The 25,381-nt window shown below is 46.9% G+C and overlaps 1 protein-coding gene across 1 annotated transcript in view; it reads right to left on the reverse strand.

The window, feature by feature from the left end:
* Positions 1–24,018, reverse strand: part of MFN2 (mitofusin 2) — a 53,227-nt gene extending 29,209 nt beyond the window's left edge. Inside the window, exon 1 of the mRNA XM_068242389.1 lies at positions 23,890–24,018. The gene's annotated coding sequence lies outside the window, so the exon portion shown is untranslated. The remainder of the gene's footprint in view (positions 1–23,889) is intronic.
* Positions 24,019–25,381: the final 1,363 nt, after the last annotated feature.

Raw genomic sequence — 25,381 nt, forward strand, 5'->3', positions numbered from 1 at the left:
AGCAAGTGACTCCCCCAGTACTGAACCCGGGTCCAAGAAAGTGTTTGTATTAGTGCTATAGAACATACAATCATATTATTATCCACTGAATGCAAAAACAGAGAGTAAAGTGCATATGAAACATTCAAATTACATCAACAAATCTCAAAAGCCATAAAGTGCACCTGTACGCCTTGCATTTATGTTCAGCACTAGATGTGGCAAACCAATGTGCAGGGAGATACTACACCGGGACAGGATACAGTGTACCGAGGTCTGCAGAGCAGGGGAGGAACAGGAAGGGGAGGGGATGAGAAACCCCTATGACAGGCGCCACGTGTACCGCAGGCAGGACGACCCGCATCCTCCACAGCTGGATATAATCTGGTTAAAATGCGGCGAACTACGTCAGGGAGGTCTGGCAGAGGACGCTGCACCAGAAGTGACATAATTCATGTCAACTCCAATACAATAAAAAAAAAAAAAGCTGAGCGACTTTCTACTGGGAGCGCACGGACCTTATGCGATCCTCCACAGCTAGAGCCATAAGAAGCCTATACTGGCACAATTGTATACAATGAACAGAGGCGCCAAAAGTATAAGATTAGATTAAATGAGCTTAAAAACCAACTTAAATGGCAAAATTGAAGGAGGAAGTGGTGGTCTTACCTCCCTCAAGCAGACACGACAACGACTGCGATTCAGACAGTCAAACACATTTATTAGGAACTTCAAAAAGAAATGCAACGCGTTTCGCAGGTTCAACCCAGCTTCATCAGGCAATATAGGGAGGAGTATCAAACAATCTGCACAAGGGGCGCTTAATTTGCACTCAGAGGCGCCTAATTTGAATCCTTGTGCAGATTGTTTGATACTCCTCCCTATATTGCCTGATGAAGCGGGGTTGAACCTGCGAAACGCGTTGCATTTCTTTTTTGAGTTCCTAATAAATGTGTTTGACTGTCTGAATCGCAGTCGTTGTCGTGTCTGCTTGAGGGAGGTAAGACCACCACTTCTTCCTTCAATTTTGCCATTTAAGTTTGGTTTTTAAGCTCATTTAATCTAATCTTATACTTTTGGCGCCTCTGTTCATTGTATACAATTTTGAGTCCACCCTTGGTGGAGGGTTGCTACCCTTTCTTCCTGGCTACAGAGAGCGACTTCTTAATCCTGAGTGGGGTCAGGACAATCTCCCCACCTGCCTTTACAGTGGTTGCCTGCTGGTGACCCTGACTTGTATCTAGCAACACAAACTTATTGCCACCTTGTCCAGTACGAATTACACTATTGGGGCTCTTGGTGTTCCCTGTTTTTATCTATACTGGCACAAGTCCCATAGTTATACAGGGACCCTGCACTGGGACAGTGGGCTTTTCCTTCAAAGCAGACCTGCAGTGAGAGGCTGCCATATTTATTTCCTTTTAAACAATGAACATTACCTGGCTGTCCTGCTGATCCTGTGTCTCTAATACTATCAGCCACAGCCCCTGAACAAGCATGCAGATCAGATGTCTCTGAAGTGTGACAGGATTAGCTGCATGCTTGTTTCAGGTGTGTGTCAGACACTACTGCAGCCAAAGAGATCAGCAGGGCTGCCAGGCAACTGGCATTGTTTAACAGGAAATATTTATGGCCGTCTCCATATCCCTCTCACTTCAGTTTCCCTTTAAACCAGTATTAAACTGCCCTCCACTTGATCCGAGCTTCGCCATATCCTGCACACCTAAATAATAAAACACCATTCTAGTAGTGCACAGAGTCTCCTCTCCTTGCTGGCCATGTGCTGATTCTGTTATGGGGGATTGGGGGGGGGGGACTTTTACCCAACCTCCCAGAAACTAGCTTACCTACTGATGTTCCTGTGTGGCATCTGACGCTGGCTGCACACACTAAAGGGTTATCTGTGCCTCATTTACCAGATGCTTCACTAACCTTCCTGATAACCCTTCTCGGTGTAACCCCAGGCAGAAGACAAGCAGGAGGGACAGTGGTGCTCCTCACAGGGGAAGCAAAGAATATTACCTCAGTGTGGTCTTCAGCAAATGACAAAAGAAAAGACACAAACCTGTCTGTCTGCTCCGCACAAAAATGAACTCTGCTCCGATCACACATTCCAATAGCGTTATCAGACCGGTGTTTCTGCTGCGTCACCCGACTGTCTGCCAAGTGAACCTGTCTGTCAGCGCTGCACTGCCAAGGTGAGCCTGTCACCACACACAATGCTTTATTACTGTAACTTTAGCACTGCAAAGCCACATGGGAGATCTGCCTGGTTCAGACAACTCTGCATGCAGTAAGGGCTGGTGCACACCAAGAGGGCTTCTTTGAAAAGCGCTTGGCTTAATGTATGTGAATGGGATGGAGCTCACCAGAGCGATGCGATTTTCTCCCAAACGCGGGTCCTGCAGCATTTCTGCTGATTTCTGAGGCGTTTCTGCCTCAATGTTAAGCATAGGAAAGTGGAAAATCGTACTGAAAAGTGATAGATCAGAGTGATTTTCCAGGCGTTTTTGTTAAGGAAGCTGTTCAGTTACAGCTCTACTGTAACAAAATCTATAATATGCCACACAAAAACGCTCCAAAAATCGCTAGGCATGAATAGAAAAATCGCTAGGCACAAGCCTAGAATCGCTCTGAAAAATCACTTCAAAAAGAACTGAGCGTTTGCGATTACGCTACCACTTTTTGGTGTGCACTGGCCCCAACTCAGCACTAAATCAGCCTGCAGATTCCTCCGGCCTTGTGCAGGATCCCTCCCGACCCTCTGCTGGATCCCTCCCGACCCTCTGCTGGATCCCTCCCGACCCTCTGCTGGATCCCTCCCGACCCTCTGCTGGATCCCTCCCGACCCTCTGCTGGATCGGGCTGGATCCCTCCCGACCCTCTGCTGGATCCCTCCCGACCCTCTGCTGGATCCCTCCCGACCCTCTGCTGGATCCCTCCCGACCCTCTGCTGGATCCCTCCTGACCCTCTGCTGGGTCGGGCTGGATCCCTCCCGACCCTCTGCTGGATCCCTCCCGACCCTCCGCTGGATCCCTCCCGACCCTCTGCTGGATCCCTCCCGACCCTCCGCTGGATCCCTCCCGACCCTCCGCTGGATCCCTCCCGACCCTCCGCTGGATCCCTCCCGACCCTCTGCTGGATCCCTCCCGACCCTCTGCTGGATCCCTCCCGACCCTCTGCTGGATCCCTCCGACCCCGTGCAGGATCACTCTGCAGTACAGCTACTACTCTGCCCTCCAAAGAGCACAGAGAATTGGGCGCCGGGTGAAACCGAAAAGCGTCTCACCCTGCTCCTGCGCAAGTCCTGGCGGCGTTAATTACTATTCCCCTTCCAGACCGCCATGGACTTAGGAGAAAGACATAACTACTGTTAAAGTAATTTGGGCTCCGTCAGACTTGGAGGTTTCATAAACTGAGGCGTACCAACTCCACATCCCTGGTATGCATTCGACTACGGAGTCAGAGTAATTTTGGGTACCTGGAGTCGGAGTCGTGGTTTCATAAACTGAGGAGTCGGAAGATTTTTGTTCACAATCCACAGCCCTGCTAATAATGCCAGAAGCATAAACACTCGCACACAATGCACACACACTTTTACCATAAACAAATATGTTATTTTGGATCATTTTACTCCAATAAATCTGCAGGAAGTGTTTTGGACTTCTTTTCTTACTTGGGTCCTGATCTCATTTTAAGACTTGTATTAACAACAGATCACGTTGGGTGATATTTATGCAAAAATGATAAAATATACAAACTTTTGTGCCTCTTTCGCATAGAAGGCTGAACTTGTTGTGCCTGTCAACCTTCCATCTGCAGGTTACTGAGCACCTTCCATCTGCCTCCATGAGACAGATGCCTCCCGACTGCCTGTACAGAGCGCTGTTCTGCATCTAGAGTGCGCACCGCGAACAGGTGGTTAATTCACTGGCTGGAAAAGGTCCTGAAGCGTCTATTGGTATTGGGCAGTTATGCCTAAAGGCCCATACACACGTCGGATTTTTCTGAACGACGGGTCGTTTGAACGTCCCGTCGTTCAGTCGTTCGCACGCGGAATCAGACGTGTGTACGGACTATCGTTCGCGTGATAAGACTGGTTTCCAGCGATCCGCCCGGCGGATCGCTGGAAACCAGTCTTATCACCCGAACGATAGTCTGTACACACGTCGGATTTGACGTGCGAACGACTGAACGACGGAACGTTCAAACGACGGGTCGTTCGCAAAAATCCGACGTGTGTATGGGCCTTTAATCACACTGATTCCCCCCCCCCCCCCTTTTTTTTTCAGACTTGTTAAAGAACACCTAAACTGGGAGTGATGTGGAGGCTGCCATATTGATTTCCTGTTAAACAATACCAGTTGCCTGGCAGTCCTACTGATCTGTTTGGCTGCAGTAGTTTCTGAATCACACACCTTAAAAAAGCATGCAGCTAATCCAGTCACTTCAGTCAGAAACATCTGACCTGCTTCATGCTTGTTCAGGGGATATGTCTGAAAGCATAAGAGGGAGAGGATCAGCAGGACTGCCAGGCAACTTGTATTGTTTAAAAGGAAATAAATATGTCAGCCTCCATATACCTCTCACCTCGGGTTCACTTTAAAGCAACAAACTGTTCATATTAAAGCCCAATTGATGGCGATGTGCCTGTATACACGTGCGCAGTCTGAGGGCGACGCAATAAAGAGCGGCCATAAAACTACGTCTTGCTCAGTACGAGCGTCTGCAAACAGCAATAAATACCAGATCTCTGGAGACTGTCAGAATTTACAGCACAATATATCTATAGTCATGTGGGGAGCTCACACACTGGAGGGTTATTTCACAAAACTTACCTTAAAAGAAACCAGAGGTGAGAGGTAAATGGAGGCTGCCATATTTATTTCCTGTTAGACAGTGCCAGTTGCCTGGCAGCCCTGCTGATCTGTTTGGCTGCAGTAGTGTCTGAATTGCACCAGAAACAAACATGCAGCTAATCCAGTCTGACTTCAGTCAGAACCACCTGATCTGCTGCATGCTTGTTCAGGGGCTATGGCTAAATGTATTAGAGGAAAAGGATCAGCAGGACAGCCAGGCAATGTGCATTGTTTCAAATGTGACATGTTTGGCAACACAGGACAGGTAATGTATAAATGCACACACCGGGGTACATATATACACTAGGGGGGGTAGCAGCGAGGTGTTGACATCGCCGACTCCCAAGAGATTTTATGCTGAAATTGATCAGGAGTCAGCCTGTGGTGTATGGGAAGCCGACAGATCTCTATCTAATCAGATTTAAAGGCACTCCGCGCACCTCTCATGGACATGCCTTTAAGACTCCGACCAGTACTGCAAAGTACTTAAAGATGCTTCTGTAGCTTGTGCTCTCCTCTTTCATTTGATGCCTGAATCGCCGTTCTACACCAAATAGTTTTTGTTCGATTTCAATTTTAAAAATTGCTTGCCATTTTGGCTATGTTATAACTTCTGGGTCACCCCTGTCTTCTCTGTTAGAGAAGTGCATCACTGAATGAAGCAGGAAGAGGAAGTGACACGCATGGCCATTGCAAAAGGCTCCCCCACAGGGGTCATAGCATGACTTTGTTGGAAGTCGTCTGTCTTAAAGGCATGCCCATGAGAGGTGCTCGGAGTCCCTTTAATCATAGAGATTTGCCTCTTGGTCGAATCTGCCCATGATCGCTAGATGTATGGCTACCATTACAGTTATGGTGAAAAATAAAATAACGGTAAGGCAATCAATGCGAGAAGCGTTATTGATTTATAAAGCGCCAACTTATTCCGTGGCGTGTTCAATATAACTAACTGCACCAAAACCACCACTGTATGTAGTTTAGAGGCCTTTTAAAACCTCCCAGAGTGGAATACGCCCCACAGCAGATCCCTTCATTAGTTATAAAAAGTAATCAGAAAGTCCCACAAACTCCCAAACATCCCTGCATGTCCTGAGATCACAGATAGCTGGGGGCATAAATCACCAGGTAATTCTATATACTGAGAGGACATCGCCCCATAAACAGACAGGTTCACCCGAGGACAGGAGACCCTGAGACAGCACTATCTATATATATACATTACACACCTGTTACACGCTAGTCTGTCCTCTCCTTGTGTACGTGATCTGCTCTCTGCACAGCTCTGCCAACATACCTCTGCCTGCCCTCACCCACAGCCTATAGACAGCAGCGATAGGCGGGTGCTAACTACCGAACTACCAATGCACGCTATGCAACTACTGTGCAATTAACTTCTGTTAATCTTCCACCAGCCCTGCGCTACAGTCTGACAGTTAAAGAAGACCTGTAGTAGAAATAATGTAATGAATACAATCGCTTATTTTTTACACTAATTATTTATAGACTCTTTAGTCAGTGTTTGCCCATTGTAAACTCTTCCCTCCCTGATTTACATTCTGTAACAAAATGTATCAGATCCTTAGTCCAGTCAGGTGCGGCCCTGGGGATTTTTTTCTATGCCCAGGGGAGGGGGGAAATGGGGGAAGGGCAGTGTTCTCCCCAGGCTCTTTTAGCTGGATGCTCCACCCGGCTAGTTTTGGTGAGCGCCCGGTTGTTATCAGCTCACTTTCTCCGATGCTGGAAGCAGAGTTGTGCAGAGAAGCACTGGCCCTGCGTTCTCTCTTATTGCCCCACCCGGCTACTATTTCATGCCACCCGGCTGTAAAAAAAATGTCTGGGGAGAACACTGAAGGGTTGTTCTCCATCGCTAAACAGCCTAGGCTAATCATCATTGGGAGCGACGTACCAGTATGTGGAGTCAAACTCAGTCCTCAGGTCCCAGCAAATGCATCTGTACAAATATACAACTTATGACCAATTCTGATACAGTAAAACTGATATAGTAAACTACTTTTCCTGGTCGCTTGGAGTTTACTATAATGTGATTCTACTGTATAGGAAGGGTTACTGATGCAGAAACCAGGAAAAATTACTATAAAAAAGGGTATCCTAAATAATTGACTGCATTCTACTCTATGTCATTACAGGGCCTCTTTAATACAAGCCTATGTCATGTATACGGTCTCTTTTGAAGCACTGAGGACAAAGCCTATATACATATACTGTATCAATCTATACCGCTCACTTTCTATTCCACTCTATTTTCGCGATTGAAATTGCTGCGGCCACGATTTCGATTGCGAAAATAGAGAAAACTAAAAGGCGTAGGGCGACAATTTAGGGGTCGTCAGAAAGAGGAGAAAGAGAGCTTTAAAATGATATCCATCTTTCCATAGTTACATTGTATTACACAGGGCGACTTTTTCCTAAAGTCAGCAGCTCCATTCTGCTGAAAATAAAATGATATGCATCTTCCCATAGATTCTGCACTGCTCGGAGTCCCTTTAATCTATTTAATTGCCACAGCGTAGAAGAACTTCAAGAATCTTTACACATGCCATGCTTTCTGATGTGAAATACAGTGATGTGAAAAACTATTTGCCCCCTTCCTGATTTCTTATTCTTTTGCATGTTTGTCACACTTAAATGTTTCTGCTCATCAAAAACCGTTACCTATTAGTCAAAGATAACATAATTGAACACAGAATGCAGTTTTAAATGATGGTTTTTATTATTTAGTGAGAAAAAAAACTCCAAATCTACATGGCCCTGTGTGAAAAAGTGATTGCCCCCCTTGTTAAAAAAACAACTTAACTGTGGTTTATCACACCTGAGTTCAATTTCTGTAGTCACCCCCAGGCCGGATTACTGCCACACCTGTTTCAATCAAGAAATCACTTAAATGGGAGCTATCTGACACAGAGAAGTAGACCAAAAGCACCTCAAAAGCTAGACATCATGCCAAGATCCAAAGAAATTCAGGAACAAATGAGAACAAAAGTAATTGAGATCTATCAGTCTGGTAAAGGTTATAAAGCCATTTCTAAAGATTTGGGACTCCAGCGAACCACAGTGAGAGCCATTATCCACAAATGGCAAAAATATGGAACAGTGATGGACCTTCACAGGAGTGGCTGGCCGACCAAAATTACCCCAAGAGCGCAGAGAAAATTCATCCGAGAGGCCACAAAATACCCCAGGACAACATCTAAAGAACTGCAGGCCTCACTTGCCTCAATTAAGGTCATTGTTCATGACTCCACCATAAGAAAGAGACTGGGGAAAAACGGCCTGCATGGCAGATATCCAAGGCGCAAACCACTTTTAAAGGGGTTCTGTGGGGGTTGTGGAAGAGAAAAACGGACACTTACCTTGGGCTTCTATGAGCCCCGTGCAGCGGTAATGTCCCACGCCGTCCTGCTCCCATCCGCCGTTCCCCGCAGCCGGCACCGGGCTATTATTCGTCTGACATACAGACGAATAATGCGCGTTGCCGTGCCTCCGCTCGCGTCATCTGAGGCTTACTGCGCAGGCGCAGTACAACGGTTTCTTGTACTGCGCTTGCGCAGTAAGCTTCCGATGACGCAGGCGGAAGCGAGCGGGTGCGTGGCCACTCTAGCGCAGCCGCAGTTGGATCCCATGCCGCTTAGACCGGGGCCGGCGGCGGAGAACGGCAGATGGGAGGAGGACGGCGTGGGACATTACCGCTGCACGGGGCTGATAGAAGCCCAAGGTAAGTGTCCGTTTTTCTCTTGCACAACCCCCACAGAACCCCTTTAAGCAAAAAGAACATTAAGGCTCGTCTCAATTTTGCTAAAAAAATCTCAATGATTGCCAAGACTTTTGGGAAAATACCTTGTGGACCGACGAGACAAAAGTTGAACTTTTTGGAAGGTGCGTGTCCCATTACATCTGGCGTAGAAGTAACACAGCATTTCAGCAACAGATCATCATACCAACAGTAAAATATGGTGGTGGTAGTGTGATGGTCTGGGGTTGTTTTGCTGCTTCAGGACCTGGAAGGCTTGCTGTGATAGATGGAACCATGAATTCTACTGTCTACCAAAAAATCCTGAAGGAGAATGTCCGGCCATCTGTTCGTCAACTCAAGCTGAAGCGATCTTGGGTGCTGCAGCAGGACAATGACCCAAAACACACCAGCAAATCCACCTCTGAATGGCTGAAGAAAAACAAAATGAAGACTTTGGAGTTGCCTAGTCAAAGCCCTGACCTGAATCCTATTGAGATGTTGTGGCCTGACCTTAAAAAGGCGGTTCATGCTAGAAAACCCTCAAATAAAGCTGGATTAAAAACAATTCTGCAAAGATGAGTGGGCCAAAATTCCTCCAGAGCGCGGTAAAAGACTTGTTGCAAGTTGTCGCAAACGCTTGATTGCAGTTATTGCTGCTAAGGGTGGCCCAACCAGTTATTAGGTTCAGGGGGCAATTTCTTTTTCACACAGGGCCATGTAGGTTTTGAGGTTTTTTTCTCACTAAATAATAAAAACCATCATTTAAAACTGCATTTTGTGTTCAATTATGTTATCTTTGCCTAATAGTTAACGGTTTTTGATGAGCAGAAACATTTAAGTGTGACAAACATGCAAAAGAATAAGAAATCAGGAAGGGGGCAAATAGTTTTTCACACCACTGTACGCATCTTAAAAGCAGGAACCCAAGTGGTTAAACACACAGCCTGTGGAATTCAGGGGAAGCCTTGTTTGTTCAGCTCTTGCTGCTGCTGCCTGGGGAGATCTCACTGCTTCTGCTTGTTAAGGCCCATACACACGTCTGATTTTTTGGGACGGGTCGTTTGAACGTCCCATCGTTCAGACGTCCGCCCGCTAAATCGGGCGTGTGTACAGACTGTCGTTCGCGTGATAAGACTGAGTTTGAGTGATCCGCCGGGCGCTCAAACTCAGTCTTATCACGCGAACGACAGTCTGTACACACGCCCGATTTAGCGGGCGGACGTCTGAACGACGGGACGTTCAAACGACCCGTCCCAAAAAATCAGACGTGTGTATGGGCCTTTAGTCTCCATTTACTTTGCTCTTATCACTCTCTTATTACCTAAAATCTAATCACCTAAAAGCAGGCAGTATTCTCCGTACCATTACCGCCTGCTCTAATCTTCATGAATTGACATTTACTGACGTGTTGAGGGAATTACCGCACAATTTTGTAATTTACCTCACTGCTCGGGAATTTCAGCTTTTCATGCGGTAACAGCTTTCATGAATTGCGAGGAGTGGGCCAGCACATACTACAAAGGCTGCATCTGAAATGACCAACAGCTCATCATGCTAATCATGTGACGCTCGGTGTAATGGAGCGCACATGCAGAGCAGTCAGCGTGCTTCTGAGCCTCGCACTATGCGCCGGCCAGAAGACAAGGGGGAAGGACATACTGCGTGCACAGGGCGCAGTATGTCCGGGTCAAAGGTCAGGGAAGTCGCCGCTCACCGGGATGGATACACTCTGAACGGCGGCAGACGGGGGGGGGGGGGGGGGGGGGGCGAAGAAACAGCGGGTATGTTCTAATATCAAGCTACAATGATGCAGTGATTTTTACCACAACCCTTCGGTTGTGGTATCCTTTAAATGTTTCTGCTCATCCAAATCCGTTAACTATTAGTCCATGATAACATAATTGAACACAACATGCAGTTTTAAATGATGGTTTTAATTATTTAGTGAGAAAAAAAAACTCAAAACCTACATGGCCCTGTGTGAAAAAGAAATTGCCCCCTGAACCTAATAACTGGTTGGGCCACCCTTAGCAGCAATAACTGCAATCAAGCGTTTCCGATAACTTGCAACGAGTCTTTTACAGCGCTCTGGAAGAATTTTGGCCCACTCATCTTTGCAGAATTGTTGTAATTCAGCTTTATTTGAGGGTTTTCTAGCATGGACCACCTTTTTAAGGTCAGGCCACAACATCTCAATAGGATTCAGGTCAGGACTTTGACTAGGCCACTCCAAAGTCTTCATTTTGTTTTTCTTCAGCCATTCAGAGGTGGATTTGCTGGTGTGTTTTGGGTCATTGTCCTGCTGCAGCACCCAAGATCGCTTCAGCTTGAGTTGACGAACAGATGGCCGGACATTCTCCTTCAGGATTTTTTGGTAGACAGTAGAATTCATGGTTCCATCTATCACAGCAAGCCTTCCAGGTCCTGAAGCAGCAAAACAACCCCAGACCATCACACTACCACCACCATATTTTACTGTTGGTATGATGTTCTTTTGCTGAAATGCTGTGTTACTTCTACACCAGATGTAACAGGACACGCACCTTCCAAAAAGTTCAACTTTTGTCTCGTCGGTCCACAAGGTATTTTCCCCAAAGTCTTGGCAATCATTGAGATGTTTTTTTAGCAAAAATGAGACAAGCCTTAATGTTCTTTTTGCTTAATAGTGGTTTGCGCCTTGGATATCTGCCATGCAGGCCGTTTTTGCCCAGTCTCTTTCTTATGGTGGAGTCGTGAACACTGACCTTAATTGAGGCAAGTGAGGCCTGCAGTTCTTTAGATGTTGTTCTGGGGTCCTTTGTGGCCTCTCGGATGAGTTTTCTCTGCGCTCTTGGGGTAATTTTGGTCGGCCGGCCACTCCTGGGAAGGTTCATCACTGTTCCAGGTTTTTGCCATTTGTGGATAATGGCTCTCACTGTGGTTCGCTGAAGTCCCAAAGCTTTAGAAATGGCTTTATAACCTTTACCAGACTGATAGATCTCAATTACAGTACTTTTGTTCTCATTTGTTCCTGAATTTCTTTGGATCTTGGCATGATGTCTAGCTTTTGAGGTGCTTTTGGTCTACTTCTGTGTGTCAGATAGCTCCCATTTAAGTGATTTCTTGATTGAAACAGGTGTGGCAGTAATCAGGCCTGGGGGTGACTACAGAAATTGAACTCAGGTGTGATAAACCACAGTTAAGTTATTTTTTAACAAGGGGGGCAATCACTTTTTCACACAGGGCCATGTAGATTTGCAGTTTTTTTTTCTCACTAAATAATAAAAACCATCATTTAAAACTGCATTTTGTGTTCAATCATGTTATCTTTGACTAATAGGTAACGGTTTTTGATGAGCAGAAACATTTAAGTGTGACAAACATGCAAAAGAATAAGAAATCAGGAAGGGGGCAAATAGTTTTTCACACCACTGTATGTGCAGCACCTCTAATAAGTTATCTGCACACTTTGCATTCAATTCAGATGCAAATCATATGCATAACTACTATTACTTGCTATGCAAACGGAAACTCAGGAATACAGGCTGGGAGCAGCTAACCTGGTAGTTACATACTAACAGAATTATGGAAGGGGGGGGGGGGGGGGGGTAGGGGTTGCGCATCCCTAAAAACATGCTGCAATTGACTGGTTAATTGCTCAGGCATGCACCACCTCTATTAGGCTGAAAATGCATGCCCTGCGTTCAAAACAAATGCTACATTTATTATACTATGGAGGAACTTTGGCTTCCACTATAGTTTCCATGCAAAGTATAATATTCTGGACACTTGCGCCACAGTGAGGCTGACCTCCGGGCGATTAACAGTCAATTGCAGCATGTTTTTAGGGATGCGCAACCTCCCCCCTTTTCATAATTTTGCTAGTATGTAACTACCAGGTTAGCTGCTCCCAGCCTGTATTCCGGAGTTCTGTTTGCATGGTAAGTAATAGTAGTTATGCATAGGATTTGCATCTGAATTGAATGCGAAGTGTGCAGATAACTTATTATAGGTGCTGCACATGTGAGCTGTTGGTCATTTCAGATGCAGCCTTTGTGGTATGCGCTGGCCCACTCCTCGCTGTTCATTAAAATGTAAGTTACACATTTTTGCTTAGCTGCTCCCAAGGTTATACATATGTTTTTTTAATTTAGGTTAGGCCACTTGCCCGGAGGTCTGCCTCACCGTGGTGCAAGTGTCCAGTATATTATACTTTGCATGCAAACTATAGTGGAAGCCAAAGTTCCTCCATAGTATAATAAATGCAGCATTTGTTTTGGACGCAGGGCATGCATTTTCAGCCTAATAGAGGTGCTGCATGCCCGTGCGATTAACCAGTCAATTGCAGCATGTTTTTAGGGATGCGCAACCTCCCCCCTCTCCATAATTTAGCTTTGATGAATTGACATTTTGCTAAGTGCTCGGTAAAGTCAGCTGTTTTCTGCACTACCGAATGCGGTAATACTGTATGAATCATAGACAGAGGCGCAACAAAGCTTACCGATGGCTCACGGGTGTTGATCTCCAGTCTCCTGGAGGGCCAGCAGTGTGGCAAAACGACGCACCACGCCAATGTGAAAGGGCCCTCAGCTGATAGTGCCCAGTACAAAGGCACTATGCTGGTTGTGAAAATACCTTACATACTTCCCATTTCTGCTGACTGGTTCCACCCCAGACTCATGAGCTCCTCGCATGAACATTAGCAGCCTGATGGAACACTTTATCTGTTTTGAGTGACTGGTGTTTGCAGAGAGACAGGGGGATTCCCGAGGTGGTTTCCCACCTGCCATAGTTGCCTTTCAGTATCACTTCCATGAAGATAACAACAAAATCTACTTCTCATCTCCTGACCTTCCCGTGATATTCTGCTGCATCCTCATTCAGGTTCCGCAAACTTAACAAGACTAAAACAGAACTTAGAGTTTTTCCACCATCAGTTTCTGTTCCACTGTCTGCTAATATCAAATGTAAAGACACCACCCCAATAACTTCAACCCTCCAAGCCCGATGCCTAGAAGTCATATCTGACACTGAACTCATTTAAAGGGAACCTGAAGTGAAAAGAACAGAGGCTGACATATTTATTTCCCTTTAAACAATACCAGTTGCCTGGCTGCCCTGCTGATCTTTTTGGCTGCAGTAGTGTGAATCACATACATGAAACAAGCATGCAGCTAATTCAGTCACACTTCAGTCAGAGCACCTGATCTGCATGCTTGTTAAGGGCTGTGGCTAAAAGTATTAGAGGCAGAGGATCATCAGGACAGCCAGGCAACTAGTACGGTTTATAATAATAATTCCTTTTTTTGTATAGCGCTTTTCTCCTGTCGGACTCAAAGCGCTTGCGCGGTAGCCCCTAGAGCGTGCTCGCTAGGCAGTAACAGTGTTAAGGTGGCCATACACTGGTCGATTTGCCATCAGATCGACCAACTGACAGATCCCTATCTGATCGAATCTGATCAGAGAGGGATCGTATGGCTGCCTTTACTGCAAACAGATTGTGAATCGATTTCAGCCTGAAACCAATCACAATCTGTGGAGCTGCACCCCCCCCCCCCCCCCCCCATACATTACCTGATCCGGCCGGCGAGAGTCCCCCGATCTCCGCTGTCTTCTTCTCCGCACTCGGCTCCAGAGCTGCAGCTTCACTTCCTGTCCGGGCAAGTTTAAACCGTAGAGGGCGCTCTACTGTTTAAACTTCCTGCCGGGACAGGAAGTGAAGCCAGCCGGAGCCCAGCGGTGACAGTGGGGACACGCACCGGCCGGAGCAGGTAAAGTATTGCCGCTGTATTGCGTCGGTCGTTGGGCATTCGAACGCCGCTATAGACGCACTCCCGACCCGCCAGCGATCAAGCAAAATCTTCCGCACAGACGGCTCAACTGGAATTGACGGGAACGATTGATTTCGGATGCTAAACGATCGTTTTGTCAGCGTTTGCGCAACGATTTCACAGATGATTCGATCACAGTGATCGAATCTGCTGTATATCGGCAGGAAGATCGTTCGGTGTATGGGCCCCTTTAGGGAGTCTCCCCCAAGAAATCCTTACTGTATAGGTGCTGGCTTACTGAATAGGAAGAGCCGAGATTTGAACCCAGGTCTCCTGTGTCAGAGGCGGAGCTCTTAACCATTACACTAACATGGCAGCCTCCATATTCTGCTTACTTCAGTGTCTCTTTAAACCTCACATTGACCACCTCCGTCTCAAAATGATCTCAGAAATCCATCCCTTCCGCACAGGAGATGCTAATATAATATCTGTGCTCACCTTGGTCAACTGTTGCAACATCCATCCTCCTATGTGTCCTATCTACCAACCAATCCCTGCTGATCCCAGCCAATTACCACATTCACTTCTCCTCCTGCTCCTCTGATGTAGCCCCTCTCTGCCAGTCTCCCCATTGGCTGCAAATAACCCAGAAGATACATTTCACACTGGAGACTCTCACTTCCAAAGTAATCCACAAACTCTACTGCCTGCTCGTCTGCCCCCTAATTTCCAGATGTGTAATTCTGTGTATCAAGCTCTCTGATCCTCCCATGACATGGCACAAGAACGTAGAATGCTCGGCATCCAGCCATATTGATGGGGCTGCCGATTGCTGGAGAGGTAGATTGGACAGAATGGGAGGAGGGACGATACAAGTTACGGTAAGTAGGAAGAGGTGGCCTCTGACGAAGAAGGTGATTTTGGCACACGGTGCTCACCGATGGGAGCCGAAATCAGGTGCCCCATAGCAGCAATGTTATGCTGCGCGTGGCGCGTAAGAGTCAATCAGGGCTGAGGTCCGCGCATGCGCAGAAGGCCCCCACTGCCGCGAGTTAGCCAGTTACCGGGCCTGATTGCGGCTGAACAGCAGACCGCGGGAGGACAGCGAGGGCCTCAGCGGTGCTAATAGGGCTGGAGGATCCCCAGGTAGATATCAAATCTTTCTTTTATAACGTCTCTGGTTCCCTTTAACCCTTACCACTCGTATGTCTAACTATGCGGGACATTTTTTCAGCGGCGGTTTGCGGCGCATCAGGCCCGCCGCAAAACCCCGATCTCTCTCCCCATATATTGTGGGCATGTTAGAGTACATGCCCACACAGGTTGTACCCCTCTGCCCCAAACCAGAAGTGCGCAATCAGCACTAACAGGAAGTGACAGATGCAATTAAATTTCATTGCATCTTCCTTGCAGATTTTTTTCAGATTCGTTGCAGATTCCTTTGTGCAGATTCAATGCAGATTACATTGCAGATTGCTTGCAAAGTTGCATAGAGAACCAATGGCATCCTATGTAATGGACATGGAGGAGAGTGTAAATAGTAGCCAGTATTTTATTGCTAATATGCCCAATCGAAATACCAGAGATTGCATTGTGTGTAGGGACAGTAAGGCCCCGGGTGGCGGGCATAAAACCACCTATTATTGCGAAACTTGCTCACGCAGGCCCGGATTACACCCAGGAAACTGTTTTTCAATTTACCATACCTTTGGCTTTCTCCTCTGCTACCAGCCAATAGAAGATACCAAACGGTCCAAATAAGGTATCAAATTAAACGTTATAATGTGTTCTTTAAAATAAGATATACCATGTTACTATGTTATGTTCCATGTTAAAATGGGAGAGAGAGTAAGAGGGAGAGCGCATTTCTCTAAAAAAACAAACAAAAACAAAAAAACTCAGAGCAGAAACAACGCCCTTTAGGAAAGAACTCAAGAGTGGAAAGGGTTAACCCCGCCGTCATTCAGCTCTCCCGGCGCCCAACTCTCCGGCGCTCCACAGAGACTTCAGTAGGATCATTATGACTGAACCTGCCAGGAATCAATGTAGCTAAGTGGCTGTCTGATCGGAATTGCAATCGATTACCATCCCAAATTGATTGAAACCGTCTATGCGGCATGCTGGGAAGATCTCACTTGTAAAGGTTCAGTGTGCAGCAGTAGCATTTCCGGATGACCAATGGAAATCTCAACCGGTCTTCCCTCATGTCTACCCCACAGGACTGTGGTGAAGTTTAAAGTGTTGCTTGAAGTGTACCCGAGATGAAAAACAAAAAGTAATCATACTTACCTGGATCTTCGTCCAGCCCCCTTCAGGCCACTCGCTCCCTCCCCCTCCTGGGCCGCCTCGATCCTCCGCTGTCTGTCCCAGTAAATCTGTCAGTAGCGGCCAGTCAGCGCCTACTCAGACTAGCCGTACACACTCCTATCGCTGGGAGCCATCTGCACCTACGGAGTAGCACTGCACAGGTGTACAACGCTCGCAGCAACAGGAGCACTATGGGGCATGCGCACGTTGCCAAGCTGCGCATGTGCAGGATGCAGCGACTGACAGGAGTACCTGAACGGCCACAAGAGGAATGAGGAGGCCAACAAAAGGGCAACAGCGCATTACTGCTGGACTTCGCGACGGCAAAAGTAATGTAAGTCAATGGGGGACGCATACCTTCTACAAAGGTTGTCGTTGTCGTTGTCGTTGTAGCCCGCAGCGACAGGAATATGACAGTAATCCCCAGGAATCCCAGTGATTTCATTCTTACCCAGCAGGGAGTACGCCACTGGGTGGCGCTATGCATATGGCCCTGTCGGCACACAGGGCCATATATTAGTCATTTTTTGCGTAGAGGTAGGTTGCTGCAGGGGCACCTCAACGCAAAAATCAGATGTAAAACCGGCCTTAAAGTGAACCAGAGACGAAGCACCCTCATGTATTACCATATAGATCAGTGGGAACATTAGAGAAAACACCTACCCTGCTCTCTGTTTCATTCTGCACTGCACAGCTTGCTTCTAATCAGCCCTGATAAAATCCCCGACCGAGCATTCAGTCTGGCTTTGCTATAATGACTCAGCTATAATAATTCCTGAGAAGAGCCAGCAGGGGGCAGGCTTGGACTTGAAAAGACATGATAGAACACAGGCAAAGCCAGACTGAATGCTCAGTCGGGGATTTTATCAGGGCTGATAAGCAGGCTGAGCAGTGAAGGATGAAACAGAGAGCAGAGTAGGTGTTTTCTCTAATGTTCCCACTGATCTATATGGTAAAATACATGAGGGTGCTTCATCTCTGGTTCCCTTTAAAGGAAACCAGAGGTGAGAGGGATATGGAGGCTGGCATGCTTATATAAATAATGCAGATTTCCTGGCTGTCCTGCTGATTCTCTGCCTCTAATACTTTTTAGCCATAGCCCCTAAACCAGCATGCAGCAGATCAGATGTCTATGACAAATCTGACAAGATTAGCTGCATGTTCGTTTCAAGTGTAAGATTTAGACCCTACTGACCAGAAAGATCAGCAGGACAGCCAGGCAACTGGTATTGTTTAAAAGGAAATAAATATGGCACCTTCCGTAGGTCTCAAACCTTGGGTTCCTTTTAAATGCACAAAGCACTATTGAATTTTGTTGGACCAGGTAAAGTACTGAAACCTCCCGGATATAGCTGCATTACCCAATTACCATAGGGAATCACTGAATACTGGTGAATAATTAGAGAAAAAGCTAAGGGCCCGTTTCCACTAAAGTGAATCCGCATGCGTTGTCTGCATGTGGATTCGCATAACCAATACAAGTGGATGGCCCTGTTTCCACTTGTCAGTTTTTTCCTGTGTTTTTCTGTACGGTAGAGCCCTCAGAATTCGCCTGCGTGTGGAATGCAGGCGATTTGCAGGCTATGTATTTGATAGGGAAAACGCACATGCGTTTTTTGCCGCGATTTTGCGTGCAAATTCGCATGAAAACGAATGTAAATTGAACCAGGCAGTGACATGGCTAAATTCGCATATACCCTGCCTATGCGAAATCGCGGCGGAATCGCATCCGCATGCGATTTCGTCAGCGGTGGAATCCCGGTGATTCGCACCGCACTAGTGGAAACGAGCCCTAATAGAACATTGATCAGAACGTCACACTGCTGGCTCTGTGCCATGCAATGCAGTACAAGAGCTTTGTGAGCGGCAATCCCACTGCGATCACTGGAGCTCCCAGCTGGCAATACCCAATCAATGCTGGATGGATAAACTGATTAAATATTGATCAGGAGCCCTCGGCTTTAAGATTTTCATTTGATTCAAAGTTTTCATCAAACTGAACATTTAAAGGACACATCCAAGAAGATTAAAAATAAAAAAATTCACTTACTTGGGGCTTCCTCCAGCCCCTGCCAACTGTCCTGTGCCCTCGCCGCAGCTCCGATCACTGCCAATGGCCCTGGGTCCCCCCGGTTCAAGATGCCTTTTATGCCTGCAGAGAACAGCCCGGATGACGTCAGTGCGACTCCGTGAGCTGCACACTGGAGCACAGGAAGATGCCGACCTGGCGAGGAGGGGACCGTGAGCTAACGGAACTGCGGTGCGGGCACAGGACGGCTGCCGGGGGCTGGAGGAATGCCCCAGGTATGTGGATTTCTTTTTCATTTAGTTCCTTGGATTTTCCCTTTAATGTATAAGAAATGTCGGTACTTACGTATTATACCGTCTGAAGAGTTTGGCAGTTTCTTGTTTAAAGTGGATCCGAGATGAACTTTTACTCATTGCATAATTGTGTTCCTTTCCTATTGTTTATAGGGCATTCCTCAAGCCAAATACTTTTTTGTTTTTGTTTTAATACTCTAATTCCCTATAAACTAAACAAGCCTCGCCCACAGTTTTTCAGCGAGCCTTGGCAGTAGCAAGGGCTTATGGGAGCTCAGTCTGGGCAGGAGGAGGGGGAGGTGTTACTAGCTAGAGATTTCAGAGGCAGAGGGGAGGCGGGGGGATTAGGCTGAGTGCTGAAGATGCAGATACGCTTTTGCCTCTGTGTAATGTTTACAAACAACATGGCTGCTGTAGTATCACAGGAAGAAATAATCATATTCTATTGAAGCTGTTTGCAGCTAGATTTGCTATGTAAACTATCTAAACTTTAGTTAAGATATATAGACAAGTTACTGGTTATAGTTAGTTTTTCATCTCGGATCCGCTTTAAGTTCTGTTTGCTCCACTACCAAGAATTAACCCTTTTTGAAAAGCTGAAAGTCCTGGTTTTCCATTACACCAGGTCCCGTGACAGTGTAATGCTCTGTTGCCAAGTTAAAGTGTTTTGAATGAGGGGTGTCCCCTGTATCTTGAGAGGTGAGAGGGTGTATAGCTGGTCTGCTTCTTTGTCTTAATAGAGTCTCCAGCCCCGGCCAGTAACACACAGAGAGGTCAGGAGGGTGTACAGCTTGTCTGCTCCTTCATCTTCTGTAATGAGACCCCTGCGACAGAAGACGACCTCCCGGGGGTGCTGCTGATCTTCAATGTCGGGTTTGTCCAGTACTTCTGCTTTGTGCAGACAAGATGCAGGGGACACCCCTCCTTCAAAACCCTTTAACTTGGCAGAGGAGCATTACACTGACCATTCCAAGGGAAACCTCAATAGGATGCTGAGGCTTCCCCCTCTCTTCATGGCAAGTAACTGTTTTTGAACCCAAGCTTTGGCTCAGGTTCGTTTTAAAGAATAACTGTCAGGCTGCAAAAGCTAATTTAAACCTCTATTTTCCTGTGTTAAACAGTTTAGAAGGAAGCCAAAAAGGCAATAGTGAAGTTAAAAATCTCTCTTACTTTGATGTTTGCTGAACAGCAAGGCTGTTATTCCCAAGCTCCTAAGGAGGCTGGCAGGACGCATAACAGATACCGCAAAGCATTCTAGGGCTGCTTCTTCTCCCCACTACACTAACCCTGGGTTCATCCCCTTCATCTCCCTATCACGCCCTAAGGCACAGCAACATTGCAATAGGGATAGGCTGGGAGCTGTACCAAGGTGCTTGGCCAAAGGATAATGGAATCTTATCTCCAGTCCAGTCATCCAAACATTTCAAGTGAAGCCAGCACACAAAGTAGGAAGGGTCATACACACGTCCAACATAACGTACAACCAACCGCACAACAAGCTGTTTACATGACAAGTACGCACACGCCAACTAACTAAACAACCAGCTAACAAATACAATGCATGCAAGCCAAAAAGACAAACTGCATAAACTGCCTGCATTCAAAAACAACAAAGTTATTCAAAAGACTTGTACACATGTTCCAACCTGCATGATAGTTGGTCAGATTGATCCTCCGCTTGGATCTGGCAAACAACCTGCTATCAGTTGGTCGTCTGTTTTTTTTTGCCAGCCGTACACACACATCCAACTATCGTCCAACAGACAAGTTTAGAAAATAGTTGGGCGAATTGTTTGGACATGTGTATTAGCCATTGGGGCTGGGGCTCACTAGAACGTTTCTGGCAGCATTTTTGGATCGCCGGCGATTCCCAAAAACGCTTTGCCAATGAAAGTGAGTTGTGGGGAGTCCACTAGTGCGATTGCGATTAGAGGTTATCGCAATTGCAGGACATGCAGCATTTTCAGTGCGTTTGCGCTCAATGCTGTGTATATAGGGGCTATGGTTATCCTGTCTTCATGAAGAGGACCTGGCATGGTGCTGAAACAATTGCCGGTCCCATCATGGACCTTTGTTGTTGATAGAAAGCGCCCAGCGACTCATGCGCTGGCTGCACTACAAGCTATTTTAACACTCAAGGTAATTAGTAGGGAGAAATTATATAACTTTACTACTTACATTGCATAACATATACCTTCAGAACAGTGGGAGGAGCCATGTAAATAATGTTTACCTTATCACAGTACATTCCATACCATCCGTGCTATATGTCACTTACACACTTTACATCGTAGTACGCTTCCCTCAAATCCGTTTTTCTTCTAAGTTTTCTTCTAGGACAGGGGTGCCAAACTCAAATATAAAGTGGGCCAAAATTGTACATAAGAACCTAGTTTATTTATTTTAAGTATTTATATAGCGCCGACATATTACGCAGCGCTGTACAGAGTATATTGTATTGCCACTTACAGTCCCTCAGAGGAGCTCACAATCTAGTCCCTACCATATCATATATCTATGTATGTATCGTGTAGTGCATGTATCATAGTCTAGGGCCAATTTTAGGGGGAAGCCAATGAACTTATCTGTAGGTTTTTGGGAGGAAATCGGAGTGCCCGGAGGAAACCCACGCAGACACGGGGAGAACATACAAACTGGTTGCAGATGTTGACCTGGCTGAGATTCGAACTTTGGACCCAGCGTTGCAAGGTGAGAGCGCTAAACACTACGTCACCGTGCTGCCCATTGCGGTCCAACCTCAATCTCTTCTGGCCACCTTCCTTCCTTATAAAGTTCCCAGGTGTCTAATGGCCCCCCTCCAACTCCTATACAGTTCCCTGGTGACTAGAGGCCCCTCCCCTATACAGTTCCCTGGTGTCTTGAGGCCCCCATCCTCCCCTACACAGTTCCCTAGTGTTTAGTGCTTTCACCCTACCTCCCCCACATGGCTTCCCTGGTGATCGAGGGCTTCACCTGCAATATAGCTTACCTGGTGGTCTAGAGTGGGCCATACATAATGCAAAGTGAGGAAACCACTTGAGGGCCAAATGTAATGGCTCTGAGGGCTAGATCGGGCCCACAGGCCGGAGTTTGACATGTATGCTCTAGGAGATAATTTATCATCCTCTCTTTAATCCCCCTGGTGTTATGATTATTTCCGGATTTTAGGGCCTAAAAGTGATGCAATTTTTTCACATGTTTTTAGACCCTAAAACTGGGGTGGGGATCACACGGGATAGAGAGATCTGCAGCAGCCCTGCACATACTCACCTGCCTAGGATACAGCGCTGCAATTCTCCATCTGTACCTCTGTAGTAAGACTACTGTGTCGTCAGGACAACAAACTGTGATCTCACCCTAGGGATCTAGCACCTCCGTGGTCCGGAAGGAGAATGGCTCCCGGCATCTGGATCCCGTGAGAGGTGCGTTGCAATGCCCGCTGCGCTTCAGGCTCTGCATAGACCTCCCGACGCCTACTCCTAGTCAGGCTCGGGATTACCGCTCCCGGCTTCTTGCCACCCCGAGTCGGACTCTAGGTTACCGCCAGGGAGGTTAAAATATCTTTTCAGGATTTGGGCATTGAAAAAGTACCAAAAAGTAGGTGCAAAAGTACTGTCAAAAGTATTTTCTTGCTTGCTGGTTGTTTAACCCGAATACTGCTATTCCAGCGCAGGAGATTTGGGCGCAGCCGGCGCCACCATAGGCCGTAATAGGAATTACGGCCATAGCTGCTCAGTGAGTAACTTCAGCGCAGTCAGAAGATGGAGCTGAAGTTACTACGGCAGCACGGTGGTGTAGTGGTTAGCGCTCTCGCCTTGCAGCGCTGGGTACACGGTTCAAATCCTAGCCAGGGCACTATCTGCACAGAGTCTGTATGTTCTCCCCGTGTCTGTGTGGGTTTCCTCCAGGCACTCCGGCTTCCTCACACATCTCCCCCCTAAATTGGCCCTAGACGAGGACACATACACTACACGATACATACATACATACGACATATAACTATGGTGGGATTAGATTGTGAGCTCCTCTGAGGGACAGTCAGTGACATGACTATGTACTCTGTAATGTGCTGCAGGATATGTCAGTGCTATATAAATACATAATAATAATATGGTAGGACATTAGACTATGACTATGGTAGGGATTAGATTGTGAGCTCCTCTGAGGACAGTAAGTGACATGACTATGTACTCTGTAATGTGCTGCAGAAGATGTCAGTGCTATATAAATACATAATAATAATATGGTAGGACATTAGACTATGGCTATGGTAGGATTAGAGTGTGAGCTCCTCTGAGGACAGTCAGTGACATGACTATGTACTCTGTAATGTGCTGCAGAAGATGTCAGGTCTATATAAATACATAATAATAATATGGTAGGACATTAGACTATGACTATGGTAGGATTAGAGTGTGAGCTCCTCTGAGGGACAGTCAGTCACATGACTATGCACTCTGTAATGTGCTGCAGGAGATGTCAGTGCTATATAAATACATAATAATAATATGGTAGGACATTACACTATGACTATGGTAGGATTAGAGTGTGAGCTCCTCTGGGGACAGTCAGTGACATGACTATGTACTCTGTAATGTGCTGCAGAAGATGTCAGTGCTATATAAATACATAATAATAATATGGTAGGACATTAGACTATGACTATGGTAGGATTAGATTGTAAGCTCCTCCAAGGACAGTCAGTGACATGACTATGTACTCTGTAATGTGCTGCAGAAGATGTCAGTGCTATATAAATACATAATAATAATAATATCCGGGCTGTGTCTCCCCTATAGTCACCCCCAGCACACAGACACTATGTACCCCCTATACTGACATGTGTCCCCTCCCCTATAGTCACCCCCAGCACGTGTCCCCCTGTAGCACAGCCTGGTATCCTGGCCCCGCCCTCCTCACCTTTAGTCCAGTCCGGATGGTCAGTGCCAGTCATGCTCCTCCTCCTCCCGGGCCCCCATCCGCTCTCCCAGCAGCGAATCTCGGGAACCGCAAAGCGCAGGAAGCAGCCGCTGGAGCTCCACACGCCCTTCAGCCTCGGACACGCCCCCTCGCCGCGGATAGGCCGCCTTCAGGAGTGAACTGCGGGTGCGGTGATGTCACGGGGGAGGAGCTTCAGCGCTAGAGGTACAGCCCGCTCTGCGCCTCTGTCTCCTCCCCGCCGCCATCTTGCCGAGGCCAGTCACGTGGTCCTTACCAACCCTGTCCCTGACACTGACAGCAGCTGGAGGTCACTGGGCGTGTTTCCTGCCTGTGTCACTGGAGGAGTATACAGTGTATATATAATCATGTGTACCTGGATGAGGGAGGCCCACAGCTGCACATACAGTTCAGTCCTGCACAAATCCCTCCCTGTCTTCCTTATCTGTCCCTATTCATACCTCCCAACATTTTGAGATGAGAAAGAGGGACACTTAAGCCACGCCCCTGCCACACCCCTTATCACGCCCCGTCACACACCTAGTCACGCATACCATAAAGATTTCCTAAGAAAAATATGTGGTTTTATAATTCAAACCACACTGGTCCTTTCTATCCTGGTTCATTCTCCTTCATATTAACATTTTAAAATTAGTAATATATCAATTTAAAGTATCTCCCCAGTATATGCAGCCAGGTGTATAGGTCTCCCCAGATATGCAGCCAGGTGTATAGGTCTCCGCAGTATATGCAGCCAGGTGTATAGGTGCCCCCAGTATATGTAGCTAGGTGTATAGGTCTCCCCAGTATATGCAGCCAGGTGTATAGGTGTCCCCAGTATATGTAGCTAGGTGTATAGGTCTCCCCAGTATATGCAGCCAGGTGTATAGGTCTCCCCAGTATATGTAGCTAGGTGTATAGGTGCCCCCAGTATAGCCAGGTGTATAGGTGTCCCCAGTATATGTAGCCAGGTGTATAGGTCTCCCCAGTATATGCAGCCAGGTGTATAGGTGTCCCCAGTATATGCAGCCAGGTGTATAGGTCTCCCCAGTATATGCAGCCAGGTGTATAGGTCTCCACAGTATAAGCAGCCAGGTGTATAGGTGCCCCCAGTATATGCAGCCAGGTGTATAGGTCTCCCCAGTATATGCAGCCAGGTGTATAGGTGCCCCCAGTATATGCAGCCAGGTGTATAGGTCTCCCCAGTATATGCAGCCAGGTGTATAGGTGCCCCCAGTATATGCAGCCAGGCGTATAGGTCTCCCCAGTATATGCAGCCAGGCGTATAGGTCTCTCCAGTATATGCAGCCAGGTGTATAGGTCCCCCCAGTATATGTAGCTAGGTTTATAGGTCTCCCCAGTATATGCAGCTAGGTGTATAGGTCTCCCCAGTATATGCAGCCAGGTGTATAGGTGCCCCCAGTATATGCAGCCAGGTGTATAGGTGCCCCCAGTATATGCAGCCAGGTGTATA

The sequence above is a fragment of the Hyperolius riggenbachi genome, chromosome 6 (assembly GCF_040937935.1).
Source record: "Hyperolius riggenbachi isolate aHypRig1 chromosome 6, aHypRig1.pri, whole genome shotgun sequence".
In the NCBI taxonomy this organism is placed as follows: Eukaryota; Metazoa; Chordata; class Amphibia; order Anura; family Hyperoliidae; genus Hyperolius; species Hyperolius riggenbachi.